Genomic DNA, 27,046 nt, shown 5'->3' on the forward strand with positions numbered 1-27,046 from the left:
ATCTCCTGGGCATGGCTTGGTGCCTCAGTTTCCCCATGAGTAGAAAGGGATACTGTAATAGCTCCTACTTCAGAGTGTTGTTGGAAGATTAAATGAAATAATCTTTTAAAGTGCTTTACACAGTAGTAGCTGGTATAGCGTAAAAGCATTCAGTGTTAGTTATTATTCATATTATGCCTTGTAATGAAAAAGACTACTGTCCTATTTATAAGGCATTTTACATACATTTTCTCTAAACCCCACAAATCAATGAGGAAGATATAAGTATCACATTTTACAGAGGTGCATGTTCAATTCCAGTTATTTTGTAAATTTGTATTTTTTGGTGGATCTGGAATTTAAGCCTAAGGTCTGGCTAGCTCCTTCCACACAACAGTGTTGGCAGACTATGACCTGAGGCCAAACTTGGCCTGATTCCTATTTTGTTTAAATAAAGTTGTATTGCAATACAACCGTGCCCGTTCATTACGTATAGTTGGTTGCTTTCCCAATGTAATGGTAGAATTGAATAGTTGGGGCAAAGACCGTACAGCATGCAAAGCCTGAAATGTTTACTATGTGGTCCTTTATAGGAAAAGCTTTGTAACCCCTGCATCACAATTTAAAGACTTAATAAAGAACCATTATGGCTCCTTTGTTCTGGAAAAGATTTCACATTACTCCCAGGGTTGGGACTAGGAGAGGCAAGGAGGGACCTAACGTGGAAAATTTGAGAGGCATGTACTTTCAGCATCTCACAACTGCAAGGTTGTGCATGAAGTCACCTGCTTGCCTTGCTACACCTCCAGCCCAAAGGGCCGGCATAGATATTGAGGGGTTCTTTTTGAGTAAGTTATCTGATTTCCTACGTAGTAAGAACAACCTGTGATAACAGTTCCTAGGTGGACTTGTGCACTTGCACTGTAAGGTGGGGAAATCTCTGCATTGTGAAATGGAACCACAATTTATGCACTCACCCGTAGCACATGGCCTTAAAGTAGCCTCCCCCAGATAAGGACAATGCAAGACTAGCAGGTTCATGACTTGATTCTAAAGACATTAGCCTCTTTTTTTAACCACTCTTCGTTGAAGGTCTACTTTCTTGGCATCACCTGCCAGTTTTATTTTTTGACTTTGAACAGTAGGTAATTTGTTATTCAGTTTAAAAGTTAACTCATAATTTCCCACCATTCTAATCCATCATCTGTACCCTCTCTTTTCTCTGGCACCATCATAACCCTCAAGGATTAAAAACTAAGCGTAATCTCTGAATCTTCTCGTTTCTTTGCTTCTTACATCTAATTGGTTGCCAAATATGATCCATTCTTCTTATGCCTTTTTAACTTCTCCCCTTCTAGCCTTCTTCTCTGTCCCTGCCCTGGTTTAGATGTTTTTGATATACCCTTGATGGTTATACCTACTTTCACTCTCTTTCTTTGTCCTTTAATCCTTCATACAAAATGCCACCACAGCAATTTTCTGAAAGCTTGGCCCAAGTCATGGTGGCTTGCATCATCTCCTGCTAAAGCAGAGCAAGATAAAAAATTCTTTTTTGTCATTTAAACTCCTTCATATATCATTCCAGTTTTTGACTTAGTCTTAATTCACCTCTGAAGCATTCTAGGCTGAATCACCCATGCACGTGGTCCATGCAATTCCTCCACGCAAGGCCCTAAGCACATAACCCATTACTTACTAAACATGCTATGTGATTTTCCACCTTTGTAGAAATTTTCCTAAGCTCTTCCTCCTGCCTGGATTGGCCTTTTACAAAAACTCCCAACTATACCCGCTGAATGTTTATTCTACTGTTAAGGGCTAGCACAAATGTTTCCTCTTCTTTAGAGTCTTTCCCTATTCCAAGACAAAAGAAATCTTAAAAAAAAAATTCCCATAGCACACTGAAAAACTCTTAGGGTCTTTCTTCCACTCTTCGCTCTTGGCATTATTAATTCCCCTGCTAGACTGTGAGCACTTTGAGTTTAATTCAACCCAACAAACATATATTAAGTGTCTACTGTGTGTCAGGGACTCGGTCTACATACTCATAATGAAGATAAGAGAATCCCTGGAATTTTTTACAGGATAAAAAGGAGATGATTCTGCCTTGTTCACCCCTGTGGCCTAGAACAGTGTCTTGCAGGGATGAATTCAGTAAACACTTAACTGAATTTAATTGAATTAGGTCAATAATAACCATACAGATCACTCTAAGGGCAGTAATGGTTGCCTTTTATAGAGCATGTAGCATGTGCAACTCACTATGCCAAGCACTGCACCTGCTTTTGCAAATTTAATGCTCCGAACAGCCCTGTGAAAGAGGGCCCTCCCTAAACAGAGGGAATCATGGTAATCTGGGGTGTAAGGCTGGGCATAAATTTGCCAAGATGACAAATTTAGTTAGAGCTGAGTTCAACCTAGGTCTGTCTGATGTCAAAAAGTAGGATCCAGAGACATTTACAACCTTACCAAACCACTAGTATTCTTTGTGCTACAATTTCCCTGTTGGTAACATGAGGTGGAAGCACTGAATTACTAAAACTCTTTCCACTGTTCTAGCCTATGATTCTAGCAGTTTGGAGTTTTTAACTGAGCTTCCATTTGGATGGTAAACAACATAAAAATTAAAAAAGAAAACCCCACCAACTTGTAATATAGGTCCATAATCCCTTATGTGAAGTTCTAAAATCCAAAAGTTTCTGAATATTGAATCCATTTTAGTAAGTTTAGGTTTAGTAAGTTAGTAAGCTTTCTAAAACAGATTTAGCAGCAAAAGCTGACCTGAGTTGATGGGAAAGTTTTTTATCATCTCAGTTCATTTTGCTTGGTGAGATTATTTATCTATTTTACTGCAGAAATATTAAGGGATACTGACCCACACCCACTGGGGGTGTTAAACTTAATACGTAATGTGTACTCTGTTTCTTTTCTAAAAATCCTCAAATTCTGGACACGTGGCTGCCAAGATTTTCATATAAAGGATTGTGGACCTGTACCAATACGCCAACATATCCAGTTATTTAACACCAACTTAAGATACACAGGAGTTCATGGAGCTCACTGTAGATCAGGAATGCAAGAGCAGGGCAGCAGAAAAGCTAGAGGGTAGTGGTGGTGGTGGCTGGAGTCACTGGGGCCACCTGGACAACGTGAAGGATTCACTTGTGCAATTCTCACGTGGGGATCACGTGCTTCCAGCACTAAGCTTTTCATGTTTGGCACCAGCTTTTGTAAAGCCCATAGCTGATTAACATTACAGACTTTTCTATGAACAAAAGGGCAATGGAAGTGCTTCCAGTAGGCAGAATTTCAATAAGTGGTTGCTCATTCTTGTGCAGTGATCTGTTGAAGCAATTGGAACTGTTTTAGATCAGAAAGGCCATCATTTGTTTTCTCTGTTTAAACATTTTCTCAAAGAGCATGCAAAGAATTAGAGAACCCTTGTCACTATCTTTTCCAAGAAACTCCTGTTTTTGTATTTGACTCCCTATTTTAAAGCTTGATGAGAGGACATTTAGAAACTTGTAAGTAAAATCCTGTGTTCCCAAGCTGGAAGAATATTTTACAAAATGTCACTGTTACACAGTCTTTCTCTTTCAAATGTCAAGGTTTTGAGGTTTATCAAGAAGAGATTGAGCTGGCAACTGAAATCACATTTTTCTATATTTCTCAACTGTTCAAGTGCATTTTCATATCTGCTGCAAATGTAAGTTTCAGGTGATTAGCAAAAGACCCAAGTATTGGAAATAAAAAGGAAAAGGAATGGTTATGCAGAATTTCTTTTGCACTTTAAGATTTAAAATATGAGCACAGTTAGCAGGAATGGTAGTTAAGTAAATAACTAAAGAAACATTTATTAATCTCCTACTCTAAGTCGGGCAGTGAGGTAGGCTGAATAATGGCCCCTCAAAGTGTCCATGTCTAAATTCTTAGAAACTGTGAATATATTATCTTACATGGTAAAAGGGACTTTACAGATGTGATTAAGTTAAGGATCTTTAGATGGGAAGATTATCCTGGATTATCTGGATGGTACCACTGTAATCACACAGATGCTTAAAAAAGGGAGGAAAGAGGATCAGAGCCAGAGAGAGAAGATACAAGGACTGAAGCAGAGGTCAGACAGGAGACAAGGTGTTTCAGTGCTGGCTTTGATGATGGAAGAAGGGGCCACGAGCCTCTAGAAGCTGGAAAAGGCAAGGAAATGGATTCTTCTTGAGAGCCTTCCGGAGGAGTACAGCTCTGCTGACATCTTGATTTTAGCTCAGTGAGAACCATTTTGGACATCTGATGCCCAGAACTGTAAGATAATAACTCGGTGTTGGTTTAGGCCATTACATTTGTGGTAATTTATTACCGCAGCAATAGGAAACTAACACAGTCAGTTTGTCAAGAGAAGATAGGTCAGTGAAAGAAATGGGTGGTGTGGGTCTAGCAAGGAGTGAACCTAGAGAGTTATGTGTTTGACACATGGTGGGCACTTGGTCAAAATTAATTCTATGTTAAGACATTTACAGTTTGACTAGGAGAGTTCCAGTGTAGTTATTTTATGGACTGAGATATCATCTTTGCAAGTTTCAGCCACATTCCCTTGTAAGCAAATTTCCCCATTTCTTTGTTCTACATAATCCTGCTCTGCTCTTGGCCGCAGCTGACTGGATGAGGGAAAGACTTATTTTCCTGTGACATATAATTTGTTTAACTTCATTAAAAAAGATAATCCTGCTCAACTGCCTTCCTCTCTCAGGGATGTTTGGAATTGAGGAGCTGAGAGGCTGAGTTGGTGGGTGGTAGGCACTAGGGTTATGAGGTGTCATTGGCAGATGGGATGGCCATTTTGAGACCATAGCACAAAGGAAGCTGGTTCTTTGAGCAGGAAGTTGGGATGGGAGACATTAGTCTTTCCTGAGAGGCAAGATTTTCTCAGCTCCCAGCTTTAATTCCTTTAAGTTCCAGTGTGATTTTTTTCCTGTCATTGGGTATCTGACATCACTCATTTCAAATAATGCCCACTGCATCACATACTAACCAGCTTCTACCTCTAATGTCACCTTTACATTTGAGTTAATGTGAGTGGGCTTCTTTTCCCTATTTCCAAAAGACCTTTAACTTAAATATGCTTCATATTTTCAAAGATCAAATAAGAAGTGGGTTTAATTAAAACAGAGACGATGATAGTAACTATGAAAGAAGGCTGTGGAGATTTTAATACTGAAAATAACCCGGCCCTAAATATCCAGATGCAGAACAGGGTCCAAATGACCTCTCAGGGTTTCATGCTCCCTAGATTAGTAACAGATGATCATTTAAAAATACATGTTTATGCATAGAATTAGTTACCCTGAATTGTATGAGTCTGATAAAGCTAAAGCACTCTCTATTGTTCTCATTCAAAGCTTAAACACTCCTGAGGTGGCACTATTAATATTCCTCTTTTACAGATGAGGAAACATGGGTGTAGGGAGGCCACATGATTTGGCCACAATCCCTTGACTGAATTGTCTGACTCCAGAGCTCTGCTCTTAGAAGCCTCACTCCACTGCCTCATGGGAAAGTTTCATTACAACACCGAATAAACTGTACAAACCAGAAGTAAAGTGCTCGGTTCTGGGATGATAAATATTAAGTATGCAATGCTTTGTTGCTCTGCCATGTTGACGAGTAAAACAAAGTTTTACTTAGAAACTTCTAACTTCAATTCAATTGCAGTTCATCATGTTGTTTGAATTACATTGATTGCCATCATTAATGATAGTGCCGTATCTAATGATGCTTATAAATCATTGATTATTCCAGAAATTAAAAATAAAAAACCCTGATATTATGAATCAGCTCCAAAGTGGTGATTATTAAGGCTAGGGAAACAGTATCACCATGTTTCTGGATCTGAAACATTTGTGTGAGAAGGGGAATGTTGTAGTGGGAACAGCTCAGTGTTTGTAGTGAGACAGACTGGCTTCAAATGTTGGCTGTGCCATCTGACAACATTGTCGCTTTATGTCCGGTACTCACTCTCTGAATCTCCGTTTTTTCATATGTTTATTGAGACTAAAAATGCCCACCTCTTGTGCTTAGTGCGGGGATTAAACAAAATATGTGATGTTATGTACATATAGTATGAATGCAAAACATTAAAGCTGATATTATTTTTATATTCAAAGCCAATGGAAGGCGTTGGCTATAAAAACCTTAACACAGTCCAGTACCAAGATGATCCCATCATACAAATCTTTGGATATTCCATTTTACAAGTGAGGAAATGTGGGCTTGCAGAGGCCCAGAGATGGGATGGCAGAGTGCTCTTTTAGTGAGAGAGGAAAGAAAAGCTTTATAAACTTTGGTGGGTATACTAGTTTTCCTTGGCTGCTGCAACAAATTATTACAAGCTTACTTGCTTAAAACAATACAAACTTATCACCTTAGAGTTATGTAGGTCAGAAGTCTGACACAGGTCTCTCCTGGATGAAACCACAGTGCTTAACAGGGCTGCAATTCTTTTTCAAAGATCTAAGGGAGAGTCTGCTTCTTGGCTCATTTAGTTTGTTGGTAGAATTCAGTTTCTTGTGGTTGTAGGACTGAAGTCTCCATTTCTTTGATGACTGTGAGCTGAGGATCATTTTCAGCTTCTAGAGGCTACCTGCATTCTTGGCTGGTAGCTCCCTTCTTCCATCTTCAAAGCCAGCAATAGTAGGTTGAGTCCCTCTCATGCTGCCATCTCTTGTGCCTCTTCTTCTGTTGCTGCATCTCTTCGATCCACTCTTCTGCCATCCTCTTTCACTTCTAAGGACTCATGCAGCTAGATTGGGCCCACTTGAACAATCTAGAGAAATCTTCCCATCTCAAGATCCTTAACCTGAATTACATCTGCAAAGTCCCTTTGCAGTAACATAAAAAGTAAAGTAACATATTCACATATTCTATGGATTACTGCATGGACATCTTGTGGGGCTGGGGTGGGGGTGGTAGCTTATTATGTCCACCCAGAGAGTAATGGCATACAAAAGGGGCTTCCAAGTATGGAGTTGTTATGCACGATTCACATTATGTTCATGCTTGCAAAATAAGTGAGCTGTTGTTAAAAATTACCCGCTCTTACAGACAGATAGGCAGACAACACATGACCTTGCATAATTTGGCTTCTGCTTACCCTGCTTACCTCTCACTATTCTTATTGCTCTTCTGCTGAGCCATACACCCTCCTTATGGTGAACTTGCAGTTCCCAGAAGAGAATGAATACACAAACAAACAAAAGCCAGGCCATACATGACAATAGAACTCTGATCCACAAGAGAAGCTCAGGAAGCCAAACGACACCCACTGCAGCAGTTGGCCTAGAATAGTCAGAATGTGGTCAACAACTGCCAGCTTCTCTATTTTTTGCTCCTCTGTCCCCTACTTTGAACTTAGAACCAACCGGAAAAAGCCAAATATGCTTCCCAAACCAATTGCCTGGGATGCCCTTGTTCTAGTTAGCCTACCTCCAGCCTCCCTGTGCCAGCAACCTTCAATCAAAAGTACCTGAATCCTCCCCCCATTTTTCTTTTTTTAATAATAAAGCTTTCCTGCTTCCCTGATAGCCTTTAATTATCTGCCAAATGCAGGTGATAATGGCTGACTCCTTGCTACAACAAGCTTGGAATAAGTAAGCTGCTCACATTTGGGTGGGCTTTGTTTATTTCCATTCCTCCTTTGGACTTTTGCACATTTGTTTCCCTTTCTTCTCTTCCTGGATCACTCCTCCTTGCCTTATGTGGGTCATTTATTTTCATCTTTTGAAAATCAGCTTAGATGTCACTCATGACAATAATAATCATTATTAGGATGATAGCTAACTATGCCAAGAACTGTTCTAAGCATATTCGGTTTATCAACTCATTAAATTCTCACAACAATTATTGAAATACATTTCTATTATTGTCCACATTTTACAGACAAGGAAAGATAATTCAGAGAGATAAAGTAACTTGCCTGAGGTCACCAAACTAGTGGGTAAAGGCCTTGGGATAGAACTTAGGTAGCCTGTCACCATAGTTCACTTTTTAAACCATTATGCTACATTGCTTTCAGAATGTATTTCCAGATGCCCTCAGTTTGGGATAAGGACTCCTTATCATATGTTTAAATAGCATTCTGTACTTTATTTTTAATAATAACATTGTAGGATAATTGCTTATGAATTTGTCTGTAGTCCCGACTAAAATTTAAGTTTTCTTTGGACAAGGACAATGTTTATCTTACGTTTGTAAGTCCAGCATATAGTAGTTTCTCTATAAATATGTATTTGAGGAATGAATAAATTAATGATTGAATGAGTGAAACACATGCAAAAATCTAAATTATTATATTTAAAATTGGTAGATAATAAGTTAAAAAAAAGAGAGATAAAGGGACCCTGCTTCTATGCAAACTTTGAATGCAATACAATTCTACATATGAATTTAGTTATATTCACAACCTCTCAAAACAGGACAGCTTCTCTTTTCTTTGCTTAGTTTCCCTCCATACTCTTAGACATACAATCACGTGAAGAACTAATATCAGCCTTTCCTCAGAAAGTCTCTTCCAAGTTGACAGTCATTGTTAGGTTAGACCCAACATCTTCTTGGCATTGGTTTCTAAGGCAGAACATGTCCAACTTAATAACATTCTTCTGAACTCTGCCACATCCAAAAACTCTCTCTCTCACACATGCAGTGCTGGGAGAATCAGCTGAGAGCCAAGGGTAGCTGTGTATTCCCATGGACTATGTCAGAAATTTAGAGCAAACTCCCCAACTGAGCATTCCTTAATGTGCCACGTCCCTGGCTCACTGCCCTTGTAACCCACACTCTGGGACCGATGCTGAGCCCTTGTGCATGATCAGTGGGTCTCTCTTCCTAGACTTGTGAGACTGATGGGTCTGGAGAAGCACTAAGGCAGCCATTGGGTCCAATTTCTTTACTTATATTGAATACTTTTGAAATCTGTTCATTCATTCAACAACTATTTATTGAATCTCTACTAAATTTCTGGGATTGTCCCAGGATTTGGGGGATCCAGAGATAAATTAGATAGATAAGGCCCTTATTATCAGGGGACTTGTATTCAAGTGGAGTTGATCTACATAAAAACAAGCAAATAAAATAATTTCTTTTGTTTTAATATGAACATATAAATTTATAATTTTTAATTGAAGTAGATTTACAGTGTTTTGTTAGGTACACAGCAAAGTGATTCAGTTATACATATATATCTATTTTTTCAGATTAATTTCCCTTATAGGTTAGGATAAAATATTGAGTATAGTTCTCTGTGCTTCACGGTAGGTCTTTGTTGGTTATCTGTTTTATATATAGTAGTGTGTATATGTTAATCCCAAACTCCTAATTTATCCTTCCCCCTACAAATAAAATAATATTAATAAGCATGCCAATAACACAAAGTTAAGTGCTACCGACTTGCCCAAGTGAATCCCTTTCAAAACATACATCTTCCACAATCGTGTTGCCCCATCACATTTCCCTCTCTGATCAGCCAGTCTTCCTTGGACTTCTTCATGTTTCCTCCCAGCCTTTAATTGATTATAGGTAGAAAGTAATGAACCTTATTTTGGTTTAAAGTTATTTAGGATATTATTATTCCTGATCCTCTCCCAATCCTTATTTACTGTCAATGTACTAAAAATAACTTTTCTTATGCTTTTATTTTTCTCCTAGGAATTGACTATTACAACAAGATCATTGATGATTTGTTAACAAATGGGGTCACACCCATAGTGACCCTCTATCACTTTGATTTGCCTCAGGCCTTGGAAGACCAAGGAGGTTGGTTGTCAGAGGCAATCGTTGAACCCTTCGACAAATATGCCCGGTTTTGCTTCAGTACATTTGGGGATCGAGTCAAGCAGTGGATCACTATAAATGAGCCTAATATTTTTGCCCTGCTGGCATATGAGTTTGGTGCATTTCCTCTTGGTGTGCCTTACGTTGGAACTAAAGTTTTATCAGGCAGCTCATAATTTGATTAAAGCTCATGCCAGATCCTGGCACAGCTATGAATCCTTATTCTGATAAGAGCAGAAAGGTATGGTGTCTCTCTCAATTTTTGCTGGCTGGGTGGAACCAGCAGATCCCAACTCAGTGTCTGACCAGGAAGCAGCTAAAAGAGCCATGGCTTTCCAATTGGATTTCTTTGCTAAGCCCATATTTACTGACGGCGATTATCCTGAAGTTGTCAAGTCACAGGTTGCCCTCATGAGTAAAAAGCAAGTTTATCCATCGTCCAGGCTTCCAGAATTTACAGAAGAGAATAAAGTGATCAAAGGCACTGATGATTTCTTTGCTGTGCAGAATTATACGACTTGCTGAGTCAGGTACCAGGAGAATAAGAAAGGAGAACTGGCTTTACTCCAGGATGCAGAAGTTGAAGTTTTTCCAGACCCATCTTGTACGAGTTTGGATTGGGTCTATGTGGTGCCATGGGGAATACGTAAACTACTGAAATACATTAAGGTAAATGCACCTTTTGTTTGCGTCCATGTGTATTCAAACATGGGAAGATGGGCAGACGGGCATATTTCTGTGTGTATAAGAACCCGAACAAAGAATGATTTAGGCAATAGCATATACATTTGTTGGCCTGGGAAGAGATGATTAGGATTTAAGTCGATGGAGGTTAACTAGCTGATAAAGGGCTTCAAAGCTATTATTAAACTTAGGATTAAATTAAATCCTAAATTAAATTAAATTCAGTTGTGGCTACAGTAGCTTGGACATATTTTTCAGGCTGGGGTCACAACTGGAATTACTAAAAGGGATAATAAGGGTTGAAATAGCTGGATCCTTTTTGGGTCTCTGTTACACTGGATGGCATCCAGGTAGCTGAAATTAAAAATTTTAAGTTATCAGTTTTTAGGATCCCTGCTGTGTGGGGGGATAGAGGCTGTAGCTGCTGGGAGGGACCAAGGGGTTAAGGAGAAATGACAATCAGCAGATGCTGTTGGAAGAAAGATACTTCTGTCTTCTCATTATAACAAAAGTCATTTGACTGTCTTCATGGATATTTGCACAGTTTTTCTTTTCCATTGTTAGTTATAAAAGGTCAGCAAGCAGAACATTAAGTTAATAGGGTCAGTGCAATTTGATGAAAACTAGTTTTGGGGTTGTAGTTTAGAGAAGGTAGAGGGGAATGCACCTGATATAATGAGCTTTTTTTTTTTTTTAAACATCTGTTTGGAATAAAACTTCTGCTTTCTTGTTCCAGGATATGTATAATAACCCTGTAATTTACAGCACAGAGAATGGGTTTCCCCAGGGTGACCCGACATCTTTTGATGATGCTCAACGCTAGGAGTATTTCAGACAGACGTTTCAGGAACTGTTCAAAGGTACCATTTGAAATGATGAAAGATCAATTGTGCAAGCTTAATATAATTTTCCCATGTGCCTATTTGCATTCAGGAAAGACCAATGATTTTGAAAGCTGAAATTCATGTAAATCAGTGTAAAGCCATGTAATTAAGAGAGAGGGGAGAAAAAAAAAGTATTTAGGAAAGAGGAAGGTGAGGATTTTGGTCTAGCTTCAACCTGCTGAAATTTAAGCAAGTAAAAAGCGACTGTCTTCAGCATTTTGTGACTCCTGGGTGAAGGTGACATGAATAGAAGGAGTGGTGACTGTTGGGAGAGAACCTTAGTTATTACAAAAAGATCAGCTGTGACCAACTAGAGCATGTTTATTTGCATATTTTAATATCCTAACTACCAAGAAATGAATTGACAGAATTCTTAAAGGACCAAAATTAAGTATTTGTTCAATAAACTTTGAAGTGGTATGCATCTTCTATCAATGCATGTTTCATTTAAACTCTTACCAAGCAGCAGAAACAGTTTTTTTTTGTCATATAGAATCTGTGAATTTTGTTTCAAGACAATATTATTATTCTGGTATCTCCTTTTCCCTGATGGGATTCCTTTCATATTTGAAAACAAATGTGAAGGAATAATCTTTAACTGGTAGCACACATTTCTACCCCAGTTAATTTCTCCCTTTTAGCTACCACTTGGAACACTGTTGCTTCGTAAATTTAATTTCTCCTCCCTATAAAGGAATAATATCATAGCAACAAAATTCAATGCAAAATTAGATTTTCAATTTCCTTTTTTTAACCATGATAGGCACAGTTATTTCTCATCATTCTGTTTGAGAGGTCCTGGAATGATTCTTTCCAAAATAAATCAGTAACATACTGGAATCAGCCAGAAGGAATTCTGGAAAGTGACATAAAGTGGTTTCTTCCCCAAACCTAAAATATATTGACTCAGTTCCTCACCTGGGCCTGGAGTTTATTGACAGAGGGCAATTGGACTCCTACAGATTGATCCAAGCAAAATCATTCTTTTGTGTTACAGACAAAACGGATTCATCCTCTGTGTGGGAATTCCCCATCTGATAAGAAAAGGAAATCTCTCGGTTTCTGAGATTCTCCCCACTTCTCCCTATAAATGACCCTATTCATAGTTAATACACTGATGTTCCCAGCTTCACCCCACCAGACAAGTAGGCTAGTTACCATCATCAGATTTATGCATGCCATAGGGAACACAAACGACTTGTCCAAGATTGTTCTGTGCATGTTAGGGAAAAGAGAGAAAAAATTGAAATTGGCTTTCTTCATTCCCAGCTCTGTTTAGTGCTAACATAAGGACATTTCATTGCTCTCTGAAATTGTTTCAAGTACTTTATACAGTCCCTTAGATCTTTAAGACCCTCAAACTAAGATAACTTAAAGATAGAAAAGTTACTGAAGGCAAGAGTAGAAAATGTGAGAAGATTTGGTTTGTGAGCGACAGGAGAGAATAATAGGGTTAGGAACAAAATCCTGTTTTTGAACTTGTTGAATTTCTATTGTACTTTTGAATTGATGTAAAAAGTATCACGTACTTAAACCATTAATTTTTCACAGCATCTACAATCTCTTCTGATTCTTAACATTAGATAATTTATATTCATTGTAATTAACACAAAATATTGTTATTTTGATTTTTAAAAAATATGTAGCCTTTCAAAATGTGCAGAAATGTACACATTGACCAAAAACCCTATATTAAGTGTATATTCTGGACTGGGTATAGTGATAGCTATTTTTCATATGTTGTTGTAGTGGACAACAATTTTTTCATCTGCAGTGAAACTCTCTTTTCTAGTAACGAATCTGTTTTTTTCTATGAAATACCCACCTCCCCCCATCCTTAGACTCACCATACCAAGGGCCATGTAAGTAGAATAAAATACTGCTGTTTGTCAATAGATAATTGATTGGTCTAGATATAGGCACATGACATGAGCTGGGCCAATCCCAGTTCTGCCCTAGGATTTAAAACTTGGACCAATCAGTTTGTCTGTCTCATAGCTTGGATTGACCTTGGCAGGCCATTGGTGGCTATGCCTTGCCATGTAAAGCTTAGGGGTAGTGAGAAGGTGAGCTGCAGGTGCCCCAAGGGAAATGGAGACAAGAAATGGGGAGAGATTCAGGAGGGCACTTGCACCTCTAATTCCACTTTTTCTTCAGAGCCAGTTCCATGCGTGTTCTTGAGAAACATTACTTTTACTTACAACTAAGTGCTCTTTCTGCTTCATCTGCTTCTGACTGGATTTCTATCACTTGGAACAAAGAAAGTCTTAATTGATGCCATCATCTCATTTTATTTTCAAAACAGTGAGATGAGGTCATTGCTCCTAATTTACAGATGAGCAAACTGAGTTTCAAAGAAGCTAAGTCATTTGCTCAAGATCACAAAGTTACTAAGTAGTATTTACTAGAACAAGGCAGAATGTGTATATTATTATTACTACTACTGTTGGTATTGGGCTTTCTGACTCAGAGTGCTTGCTTGTCCCACCACACTTCTCCAAACTTTTCCTCACCTTTGGTGCCCTGGGCTTGCACAGATTCTTTGAAAGTGCTTCATGCTGCTTCTGCAACAGCCGACAGGTCCTACGACCTTGGACAAAACTCAGACACCCTGTATCCTGCCTGTTGTCAGAGGCACAGAGCTGAAGTTACTGATCGATTTCCTGAGACTCTTCCAAGGTAGCGCTGATGATCTTGGTTAGTGAGAACCTTACTAGTAAGAAGCACCTTGTGTGCAATTAAAAATAATAACAGACCGAGGAAGACATTTGTGGGAAGCACTGCAGGTGGGAGCCCTCCAGAACCCAGGGAGTCCATAGATGGACTATGGCTTTGTGATTCCCATGAAAAAAGCCCTCCCTCCAACATCACCCATCCAGACAGGCACATAATGACACCATAGTTGGATCAATGGCGGTCTTACTAATCTCTTCAGGTAAAATTCCACAACAATTAATTGAGCAGTAAAAAGAAAGCTAATGTTTCTGTTTCCTTTTTGGAAAGAAAAAAAAAAGAGGAAAAATGTCATTTCAAGAAAAAAAATCAGCTAACACCTTTTTAATCATTGCATTATTTAAATGCCTTTAAATAGATTGTGTTTTAATTAATGCAGATATAGATGAGAGAAAAGCAACACAGTGGAGACAAAAACACTGTAAATAACATAGAACTAGGCTTGCATTCCAGTCCCGGTTATTCAAGGACGGGCAAAAGGCTCAAACTCCCAAACTCTCAGTTTGTTCAGCAATAAAAATGGGATAACACTTTCCCTGGCAGAGTTGTTGAAAAGATTTTGCTTAATAAGCTATTGTGTTAAAAACCCCAAGCAATTGTCTGGCACATGGTAGGCCCTCAACAGATGGTATAATTATTATTATTACAAAATGTGCATTTTTAAGAACATATTTATCACCGCAAGTTATTTTCCTTATTATTTAAAAAATAGAATACCAAGACATTAAAAAAAAATTCCGTCCTCCCTCAAATCTCTAAGTTATGGCAGAACATTCCCACATGTCTGCAATTTTCTCCATCATTCTTTTTGGGAAACCTCTGAATGAGTGTTGTAACATTGGCCCTCTGGCTATTTATGATTGAACCCTGTGGAGGACAAAGCAGCCAGGACCTCCCTCCATTCGTTATTCCTTTGGAGAGGTTGCCAGATTAGGTGAAAAATCAAACCATTGTAGCAGAAACAACTGTCAATCAACTGGGTACCTGGAATTGTTCTGCCACAGGAAGTTTTGGAAAAGCTCAGGGAGCAGTGATCTTCAAAGAGTTAGGCTTTTCTCACATGATATGAATCTTTATTATATACATAAAATTTACACCAGTCCTTGCTGCTCTGGAGCCAGCAGGCAAGTTTAAGTTCATATGTAATCACACACAAAGGGATACCTCAATAATCTGAATGTTGATGAGCAGGTGAGAAAGTGTGAGAAATCAGGGGAAGTTATTCTCAATGGGCGATACTTGACCCATGACCTAAACTCTCCTAAAAGGGGATTCCAGTTGGGTTCGACCTGCTCCTCACACCTACCGAATATATGCCTGTTCTTGGCTTGGTTCCCAATCTTTCCTCAACTGGAATGTCATGGTCTTTGCCTTCTTCCTGGCCCAGTCCTGTTTGGGGTAGATCGACTAGCTTGAAGTCAGGCAAGACATGGGTTTGAAATTTAGTTCTTCCACTTACAAGTTCAGTAATTTGGGGAAAAGTCTTATGCAAACAATACTTCAGCCATCTAATTTTTAAAATGGGGATAATAAGAACATCTATCTTCTAAACCATGGTGAAAAATGAACAAGATAATGCATATCAAGCCTATATACAGTCTGGTACATTAAGAAAGATTCCATAATGATGGTTAATTTGGGGGGGCATCTCTGAGCCCTCTGAGAGTTGGAGCTGTGTCTTTTTTATAGTTATATCTTCAGCCCAGAGCACCGTTTCTGTCATGTAGTAGCTTTCTACACGTGTTTGTTGAATTTGGTTGTGTCTATCAGAGAAGAGTTAGTCAATGGATAATGAGAAATAAATGAAATGATTGGGAACTGTATTTTCTTTCCCTAAAGAAATATACACCACACAGGAAAAAAAATGCAGCCTTCTGGAAAGTTTCTGAGCCAGCCCAACTTTCCAGTGAGATCCATGCCTGAGTTAGCACAGTAGTAGATGATTGCAGAGAAGATTTGTTAATGACCAGCTTTAGGCTTTTAATGACAAAACCCCTCAGCAAGATGTCATCAAATTTATTGAAGACTTCACTGAAAGTGTTGAAGCTGATGCATTGTAACAAGAAGGTTATAAATCTTGCAGCTTGGGTATACCACCAAGACAGGATGCTGAGCGCAGAATCACCCTGCTGTTGTCTGTCAGCACTCTCCCTCCCTCACTTCCCATGGAGAACCAAGAAAGGAGAAATACATCCATTTCCAAAAGTGGTGCAGACGTGGCAGCCACCTGCCTATGTCAGTTTCAGACCACAGAGGCCCATTTAACTGGACAAAATGTGTTAAGCACCTGTGTGTTTCTAAATGTGCATTAAAAAAGTCCTAAGAATTAGGGGAAGATCTCAAAGTTTGACTCATTGACCTTTTGGAAAAATGAACCTATTAAAAATCCATTGCAAGCTCAGAATAGAGACTCAGTTACTTGAATATAGAGTATCACTCCATGTCTATTGTTTTATTGCTTCTCAAAGTAAACCTTTGTCAACCTAGCCCTATGGAGCAGTTCATCTCATAGCTCACAGAGAACTCACAGCTTTGGGAACGTGTGGGGTGGAATGTTGGATGCACTTAATACTGTTGCTCCTGGCTGGACTGGATGGAGCTAGCGAAGAGGAGTCAAGATCGGAATAGAGAAGGAAGAATGAGATTCGAAGGCCGTGCACAAGAATTGTTTGTGTGTGGTAGTGTACGGACTTGTAGCATTTGAAAAGTCATAAAGAAAACAATTTCCAATATATCTGTATCCCACCAACCTACATACTCAGACCACACATAAACTCAGGCAGCCAAAGATTACAGAGTAAACCTTAAGCAGAGATATGCCAGATGACCTTCCCCTATTGCTTCTCCCCTACTTCTCCCCAAAGTTCAGTAGCATACTTACCTTTGTCTTCCATTCTCCCATATGAAGGGTGGCAGAGTAGAAAGTCTGAAGGGTCTGAAGAGTGAAGACTTAAGTCCTGGGTTCTGGTGGTGTGCACTTGGGGAAGTTCTCATTGGGACTCTGAATGTCAACCTCCTCACCTGTTAAATGGGACAGATGCTAATTGCCATCCTGCCTAACCCAAAGTCAGTTGTGAAAATAATTTATGTGTATGTATGTCCTGAGCACCTTAAAATGTTAGCTATTATTCTCATATTTGATATAGTTACTTTACACCTTTAAGGATATCATCACTCTGGCCAAAAATACATAATCTGGACCTTAGTGTTCTCCACTGCAAAGGGAAGTGTTTGGTGCCCATTATCCAGATCCTGTCAACATTTACAATTCTCATATTCTATGGTTTTTATTTTCCTGCACGTTTCTGAAGGGCTGTGACAGTGGGATCAGATTAGGGGTTTGAGAGAACGTGTTCTGTGACCAAGTGACTGGTGTGGTGCTTGGCAAAGCTCAGAATCAAACACACACACACGCACACGCACACGCGCGCACACACACACACACACACACACACACACACACGCACACACACTGCTGTTGTTGAACTACTTCGCCAGACTTATCCAGGTGAGGCCCATACTGATGTGATCAGGAACATACACCATTTATCAGGCACACCCTCTTAGAAACACAGAACCTGGTGCATCTGCTTCCTGGGAACAGGTTTCATGGAGTTGCCCATTTGACAAGCAGCTCAATCACACATCTGCCCTTGTGCTTCCTGATTAGAAACCATTCTTTATCTTCTATTTCCATAGCATTCTAATACATATGCTCTGCCCCCACAGATGGACATTCCCTTTGGCTTCTTTTTAATTCAGTTCCAACTGTTTTGAGGGGATAATTACTTAAGTTTCTCCACCACATCAGACCCAGTGAATTTTAATACTACTATACGGCCTTTAAAAAATTTATTTAGATGATTCCAAACTCATCCTCCATTTTTAGAACAATCTGTCCAGTAGTTTTTGTGTTGATGTAGCAGCAAACAGAAGTGCAGTTGTATTTTTATAACTGTAAAAGAGACCTGTAAAATAATCAAAGTATAATTTATCTGAAGAAAATCTATTTTTCCAGTATAAAGAGTAGACTCAATAGAATCTTGAAAAAGGGGCAAAAATAAGGATTTGATAATGCTTTTTAAAATGAAGTATAATTGAGATATAACATTGTATAAGTTTAAGGTGTACAACATGTTGATTTGATACATTTATATATTATGATATATATTATAATATCACCATCTTAGTGTTAGCTAAAACCTCTAATATGTTACAGAGTTATTATTTCCTTTTTTTTTTTTTGGCAGTAGGAACAATTAAGATCTAGTCTCTTACAACTTTGCAGTTTATAATACAGTATTGCTGACTATAATCACTATACTGTGCATTAGCTCTCCAGAACTTACCTATTTATCTATTAGTTCATAGTTTGTACCCTTAAACAACATCTCCCTCCACCCCCAGCCTCTGGTAACCACCATTATACTCTCTGTTTTTACAAGTTTGGCTTTTTTAGATTCCACATATAAGTGATTTTATACAATATTTGTATTTTTCTGTTTGACTTTTCACTTTGCGTTATGCCCTCAAGTTCCATCCATGTTGTTGCAAATGGCAGGATTACTTTTCCTCTTCTCATGGCAGAATAATAGTCCACTGTGTGTTTGTGTGTGTGTGTGTGTGTGTGTGTGTGTGTGTGTATGTATGTATATATCAAAACGTCATTATTATACATTCATCTGTAGATCTGTTGATCATTTGTTGATGGACACTTAGGTTGTTTCCATATCTTGGTTATTGTCAATAATGCTGCAATAAACATAGGAGTTCATATATCTCTTGTCTATCATCAAGAAGACTAGAGATAATTATTGGCAAGGATGTGGGGATAAAAGAACTCTTGTACACTGTTGGTAGGAATGTAAATTGATTCAGCCACCATGGAAAACAGTATGGAGGTTCCTGAAAAAATTAAAAATAGAACTACTATATGATACAGCAAAATCCACTTCTGGGTATATATCCAAAGGAAATGGAAACAGGAGTTTGAAGAGTTGATGATTTTTTTCACCTGTTTGGGGAGAGAGCAATACTGGAATATTCAGGTGTTGAGAGGGCTATTGGAATTGAGAGAAGGTGAACATCTCAGGTTTTCCCCAGGTGAAGTTGTCCTCAATTGTCTGTCTACATAAGCTCTTATTTTCTGATCTCCAAAATAACCTGATTACCACCTGGCCTCTCAATTATCTAAGAACCTGCTTTGGAACAAGGCTAGTAGAATTTCTCTTGGTGTGATTGGCAGGGATTGCCTGGATAACTGTGTTAAGATGGATTCTGTTGGACAGCTGTGGGCTCTTGGAAAGAAGAGGGAGAAGTGGATGGCCAGGTGTTAGCCATTCCTACTCAGGAAACTCAGGAAACTTTTGGAGTTTTCCAAATCTTGGAAAAGGATATTCCCCACTATAAATTATTACATTGACATTATGTCTTATAAATCAAAGTCTTGTGAGTTCATCAGTGGAGATTAGCTCTGGGTGCACTAAGAAAATGAGTGTCTGGATTTGCAGTGTTGCTAATTAGACCTTAAGCAGTGTTAATCTCACCAGTTCTATGGCCTTCCCCTCTGTGGTCTTATCTTACCTATTTATAACTTTGATATTACTTATGCTGGACATTTGCTCTACAGTGACATAAATATTGTTTCTGCCAGCTTTCCCAAGCTTGTCATTGAGTAAATTCCTGGTTAACTACACCCTATATTGTTTTTTCAATATTGAGCCTGACACTGTATACAAGAAAATCAACAATATTATGAATAAAACATTAAACATTGGTGCCATAAACTGATTCATGAGACCCTCGTACAACTGCAGCCCTGTCACAATTGAATACTTGTTGAATAAGCCAACTGAATAGATGGAACTTGGGAAACACTTTGGTTTTTGAAGACAATGCCCATTATAATCCTTGAAAGGAAGGGAAAAAAACATTTTTAGGAGAAAATGGAAGTTATTAAAAGGTATAAGCATTCACAGACAAAAGCAGTGTGTAGTAAGATTTTATGCACCATTTTTTTACAGACAAAATTCTAACCAGAATCAGTTTTGGGGTTTTTAGTTCTATACTCAGCATTCAGTAAGTGCTAAGTAAATGTTTAATGAGTGACTAGGAGATTGAATCTACATTAGCAGGAAAACTGAATTACTCTCCAGAATTTCAATGAATATTAGATTTATACCATCATTTTGCTTTTTAAAAGAATTTAAATAAATGGTAGATTGTTTTTTACTATTATGAGAACAATTTACATGCATCAAGATTAGGCATGAGTGCTAATTGTACCCTTTTGACATTAAACTTGGGTGTGTTGTGACAATAATTGAAATCTATGCTAAAGTTTTTTAACCTTTCTATAAATGCACTTAACCTCTCTGTGCCTCAGTTTCTTCATTTGAAGAATAAAAGGCTTAAACTAGCTATTCTTTTGGGATCCTTCCAGTTTAAGAATTATGTGACCCTCTAGATATTCTTTCTCGGCAGGTATGTCAAGGATCATATTTTATTAGAACTCTTGGTAATTTCTTAGGCTATTTTAAAAAAAATTAAGTCTAAGGAATTATAATTAATAGTCTTTTTAAAAGAACTTTCTTCATTCTTCTCATCCAGCTACTTAATTTGAAATGTGAACACTTTTTTTATCTGGGCATAAAATTAGACCTTGCTCTCCAATGAACTGATTCTATTGATATTGATTCAGTTTCCAGGTAACATTTTCTTGACCTTCAGTCTGGGTGTTTCCTCCTTTATTCATTTGTATTGAAAATGAACCTCACTTTTCTTCCCCTGAGAAAGTTATCCCTTGAGTTCAGAAACAGAAGGGTCACCTCAGCTTCAAGTTTTACAAAGTTACTGTGGAGAGTGTAAAATCTCAGAGAGGAAATTGAATGAACAAATCAGTTCAAAGCATTAGAGGAAAATTCTCAATTGAACAACTCCACGGCAGTTACAATCATGAGCAGTGAAATCACCTTTCAAAACAGGATCATGGCAAGCACCACCTAATCTATCAAGTTTTAAGACAGTTAAGTATGATTTTCAAGCTTTGCCATAAATGCATAATTTAATTCAGTTAGGCAGTGCAGTAATTTTAACTTTCTTTAAATTTAACTTGAGCATGAAACTTTTGTCTCTGGGCAAGATCCTGAATTAGAAGGGAGGATCAGGTTTCAGAATTACTTTCCCGCAATAATTCTGGGGAGAGACTTCATATATGGGAAGTCTGTTTTTTTATTCTGAATTTTTGAGCAGAGAGATAACTCTAATCAGGGCTCCTTTGACCCCAAGTTACTGTTTAGGTAGCATTTTCTTCAATACAATGAAAATATCAGCATGATGCTAGAGATGAAAATAGTTCCTTTTAAGGCTTCTTAAGGCTTATCTGGAAATGCTACATGAAGCAAGAAGGCCAGTCTCTTTGATGAGGGTCATCTCAGAAGTGCAGCGTCTTCTTGGTGTGAATGAGATTAGCTAATGAAACAGTATCATGGCCGGAGATGATTCCATGCCTTTCTAAAGTTTAGCCACTTTCCCTCCTTGTTTGTGATATTCCATTATAGGAATCACTGTCTGCTTTGAGATAAGTGAAACCATTATGTGTGGAGGAAGAAGAGGCATTGGAGCCTTGAAGAATGTTAATTGGTGCTTGTGAATACAGGTGAACAAGAAGCCATAAATGTCTCAGGTGAAATTGTGACTGAGCTTGGGACTAAAAAGTAGATGATGGGAGAAGGAATGTACCACACCTGTTTATGAAATAACTTTTTTTCTCCCCTAACAAGTTGAATTCATTTCTTTTATAGATGTAAATCCAGCCTAAAGTCTTAAATAATTTTAAATGACCATGTTCTTTTACGAGGCAATTCAAATATTGGGTTGGCCAAAAAGCTCGTTTGTGTTTTTTTGTAAGATGTTATGGAAAAACCTAACAAACTTTTTGGCCAACCCAATGTATTTTATAGTTAAAGATAAGTGTATTAACACAAAAATTAGATCACTGAATAAAATATGAGTGAATGAATGTATATTAAGTATATACATTTATTGGTAAATCATTTTGTTATGTGGCTGAGGCTGTGCTAATATAGTCTCTTAAAATATTTTCTTCCGAAGATGTTCAGGCTATATTCTTCATCCTTTGAATGAGCAGTTGGCCTTTTATTAAAACAAAAAACAAAAAAAAAACTTGCAAAAATATTTCATGCCCAGAGTTTGCTGCCCTCGTGAATACATGGTAGCAATCTCAAGAATGGCTGAGAAAAATTCTTCAGCGTGTCTGGAAAAACAAAGAGTATGGGGCTTCCCTGGTGGCGCAGTGGTTGAGAGTCTGCCTGCTGATGCAGGGGACACGGGTTCGTGCCCTGGTCCGGGAGGATACCACATGCTGTGGAGCGGCTGGGCCCGTGAGCCATGGCCGCTGAGCCTGCGCGTCCGGAGCCTGTGCTCCACAACGGGAGAGGCCACAACAGTGAGAGACCCGTGTACCGCAAAAAAGAAAAGAAAAGAAAAAAAAACAAAAACAAAGAGTATGACCCACTGATTGTGCTTAAGTTTTATACAGACAGGCAGAAAGTTTTATGAATACTTTTATATAACAAGAATTTGCTTGTTTGACATAGTGAAAGAACATATTCCTTAAAGACACAGTTCTGCCCTCAAAATCTGGCTCTGACACCCTGTCTTGTTTTGTAACCTTGGACAAGTTATTCTAACTTTATGAGTCTCAGTTCATCATCTGTGAAATGTTATTTTTGGTGGGGATTAATGATATACTTCATATCCTAGAAAAATGCTTGGCACATAAGTCCCCCAAATGATAAAAAATGCAGTGAATTCTTTGTTACCCAGCATCTATTATCCAGGATTTTAGAAAAACTGTGACTTCCTGCACAGTCATCAAGCACTGATAATTTATATTTCTCTTGATGACCCTGAAATTCATTCTGAATAATTAGAGAAAGATTAAATTATAATCAGTTTAGTTTCAGTGTTAAGTGTATTTTAATATTCTCATTCTTTAAAAATTTGTAATCCTTCTGCATGTGGTAACAATTAACAGAAAATATTTGATTAGCTGGAGCACTCCATTTCCTGACTATCTGACTAATAAAGAGTTTATTGTGTATTGCTGGAACCCAAACTCTGCCCTGTGGATCAACTGGGCATTTGCTGTGTGGGTTCACTTCACACAGCCTTATATCCATTCTCAGAGTCAACGTGTTGACTTTATTGCCTGGTGGAAATTCTAGAATTAACCATTAAATATTCTCAAACAATAGTCTGAGTCTACACAAGGCCCTTTGCGTATTTTTGATCACAAGGTCATAATACTGGTCATCCAGTCTGATGTGCAGATGAGTAACTAAATCTTCTAGCCCTGATCCTTGTCCGTTCTTTTCCTATGGATTTCTAGAGATGGACATCTCAACCGACATTAGTACCCAATCTATCTTGGTGTTTCATCAACCTTTAGTTTTATCCAGTCGTGTTTTAGACATTTTCACTGGGCTTTTTAGGCTACATAACCTTCTAGATGAAAACTTCACTGTGCACTTAATCATTTTTGTGGTTCTTTGAATTATCCACGTTTCTCCCATTTGTCTGGTCCCCCACATAGTGTCACATGCTGCTTTAAAAGATGGCTTAACAACTGACTTGTGTTAGAAATAGTCTTTAAAAATGTATCGATGTATAGTTTCTTTGTGATCTCAGTAAGATGGATTTTCAGGCAAGCAGATTGATTTTGGAAGTTTAATTGATCACTGTAAGACATAGTATTCATCCGTCCTTCTCTGTCTGGCCTCATGCTGCCTTCCTTTAACTCTCTGCCTTGCCCTGAAATCCCCCTTCCAACCAACAGTCTTCTCTTCCGTAATATCTGTCACGTCCCAGCTGACATTCCCAGTACTTAGGGAATACAGTGGTGGCTGCAGAAGGAGGGTGATGGTTTCCTTTAAATGGGGAGCAAGGACAGGTAGCTGGTGAAGGTAATTTTGCTTTCCAAGATCAGGTGACTGTTGGTCCTGGTACGAAGCCAGGATTTGTGAGGATACTCCTGTCAAAATACGGGGTCTTCCTTGGCAATGTCTGGGTGCGTGCTAGGTGAAGATAGGAGCCTGGGTGACTAGCCAGAAAGCAATAGTTAGCACTCTAACCCTGTGCTGTCTCTGAGACTAAACACACTAGGTAACCATAGATCAGTTGATAAGGTAAGCTACCTATTACTACTACTGTGTGTAATTTCACCCCAAAGTGATTTTTTTCCCTCCTTATATAGACATATATTAAAACCAATAACTCAATGGTAATGTTATCACTGTTTCTCTAGGCACAACAAACCTATATTTGTTTGACTATTGCAAACATGTTTCATGTTTGACAAACCATACTTACATTATAGGCCTATGCTGAATCTTCTGAGAACCATAATTTTGAACTTTGGTATATTAGAATCGTCAATTGCAATCAATTGACCATTGACCAAAAAAATGGTCAATTTTTACTGAGGAGGCTTCTTTAAGAAAATGTGACATTTTCCTAGTTATGGAATCAGAGCTCCTTGGCAGAACAAATGAATTTATGTTAACATAAAATGTTAAAACTTAAGAGTGTTCATAAAATTGAAGTTAAAATCTCTTCACTGGTTTTTTTGTACCAATACATGCCAGAAATGTCATATTGAATATTTGTATTGGCCAGTCGTTGAGGAAAGTTTATATGAAGTTTCTTATTCTTTAACTTAAATTTTTTTTTGTTGAGATATAATTGACATATAACATTATATGAGTTTCAAGTGTACAATATAATAATTCAATATTTGTATATATGTTGTGAAATGATTCCCCAAATAAGTCTAAGTTGTGTTTTAACTCTTGATATTCCTAATGCTGGATTCTCTTATAAATTTGGGTAATTGCATTCAATCTAAGTCATTTATTGCTTTCCTTTTATTTAAGAGAGATCTGCTTCTTTGAAAAATCATCTTCTTTTTGTATTTCTAGTTTTAAAAATATTTTTTGAATAATACAAACACTGTTAAATCTCTCTTATTCAGAATAATGGTAGGGAGAACAGTTAAATGCCAGTTTAACTTGTTGAGAGGTATTAATTTTTGTCAGTTATCGAAGATGGGCCATTTGATTATATATTCAGGTTCCTGATGGAAAGAAATACAAGCTAGTAAGCCAGAACCAGGAGGGAAAGGGAGAATACAAATGTTCTGACAATAGATGTTGACAGAAAGCTTGAAAACTGGCACATAGCTTCCTGGCAAAGGGATTCATCATTCATTACAGCAGTAGTATTCAGACTGTGTGCTGTGGAGCCTTGGGTTCCATGGAGATATCTCTGGGGACTCTGTTAGATTGTATCGAGAGAAAGTGAGAAATTAGGGCTCTGGGGCACATCAGTTTTCATTGGTTGTATATATCAGAAATCCATAAAAATTTTCATTTGAAAAGAAGACTCTGTTGCTAAAAAAGGAAAAATTGGATACCCACTGACTAATAGGGAACTAATTATCAGAGGGGAAAAAACATAGTAGTAGATTGGTTAAAGAGGGTGGAGTAGAAGGTCATGTGCTCACTCCCTCCTGCGAGAGCACCGGAATCACAGCTACCTGCTTAGCAATCATCTATAGGAAGACACTGGAACTCACTAGAAAAGATACCCCACATCTAAAGACAACGGAGAAGCTGCAATGAGATGGTAGGAGGGGCGCAATCACAATAAAATCAAATCCCATAACCACTGGGTGGGTGACTCACAAACTGGAGGACAATTATACCACAGAAGTCCACCCACTGGAGTGAAGGTTCTGAGCCCCACATAAGGCTTCCCAACCTGGGGGTCTGGCAATGGGAGGAGGAATTCCCAGAGAATCAGACCTTGAAGGCTAGCAGGATTTGATTGCAGGACTTTGACAGGACTGGGGGAAACAGAGATGCCACTCTTGGAGGTCACACACAAAGTAGTGTGTGCATCAGGACCCAGGGGAAGGAGCAGTGACCCCATGGGAAACTGAACCAGACCTACCTGCTAGTGTTGGAGGGTCTCCTGCAGAGGCAGGGGGTGGCTGTGGCCCACTGTGGGGACAAGGACACTGGCAGCAGGAGATCTGGGAAGTACTCCTTTGCATGAGCCCTCCCAGAAGCTGCCATTACCCCACGAAAGACCCTGCAGCCTCCAGTGCTGGCTCACCTCAGGCCAGACAACCAACAGGGAGGGAACTCAGACCCATCCATTAGCAGACAAGTGGATTAAAGTTTTACTGAGCTCTGCCCACCAGAGCAACACCCAGCTCTACCCACCACCAGTCCCTCGCATCAGGACGCTTGCACAAACCTCTTAGATAGCCTCACCCACCAGAGGACAGACAGCAGAAGCAAGAAGAACTACAATCCTGCAGCTGGTGGAACGAAGACCAGATTCACAGAAAGACAGACAAAATGAAAAGGCAGAGGACTATGTACATGATGAAGGAACAGCATAAAACCCCTGAAAAACAATTAAATGAAGTGGAGACAGGCAACCTTCCAGAAAAAGAATTCAGAATAATGATAGTGAAGATGATCCAGGACCTCGGAAAAGAATGGAAGCAAAGATCAAGAAGATGCAAGAAATGTTTAACAAAGACCTAGAAGAATTAAAGAACAAACACCAAGAAGAATTAAAGAACAAGCAAACAGAGATGAACAATACAATGACTGAAATGAAAAATACACTAGAAGGAATCAATAGCAGAATAACTGAGGCAGAAGAACGGATAAGTGACCTGGAAGACAGAATGGTGGAATTCACTGCTGCAGAACAGAATAAATAAAAAAGAATGAAAAGAAATGAAGACAGCCTAAGAGACCTCTGGGACAACATTGAATGCACCAACATTCGCATTATAGGGGTCCCAGAAGGAGACAAGAGAAAGGACCCAAGAAAATATTTGAAGA

At 38.6% G+C, this 27,046-nt stretch overlaps 1 pseudogene across 1 annotated transcript in view; it reads left to right on the forward strand.

Annotated features, from left to right (window-relative positions):
- The window catches only part of LOC309960675 (cytosolic beta-glucosidase-like), a 148,547-nt pseudogene that overhangs the window by 51,453 nt on the left and 70,048 nt on the right, over nt 1-27,046 (forward strand). The window contains exons 3-4 of the transcript XR_014327190.1: nt 9,676-10,470; nt 11,222-11,345. The product of XR_014327190.1 is annotated as a cytosolic beta-glucosidase-like (transcript). The remainder of the gene's footprint in view (nt 1-9,675; nt 10,471-11,221; nt 11,346-27,046) is intronic.

This window comes from Leucopleurus acutus, assembly GCF_964270905.1.
Source record: "Leucopleurus acutus genome assembly, chromosome: 4".
Classification (NCBI taxonomy): Eukaryota; Metazoa; Chordata; class Mammalia; order Artiodactyla; family Delphinidae; genus Leucopleurus; species Leucopleurus acutus.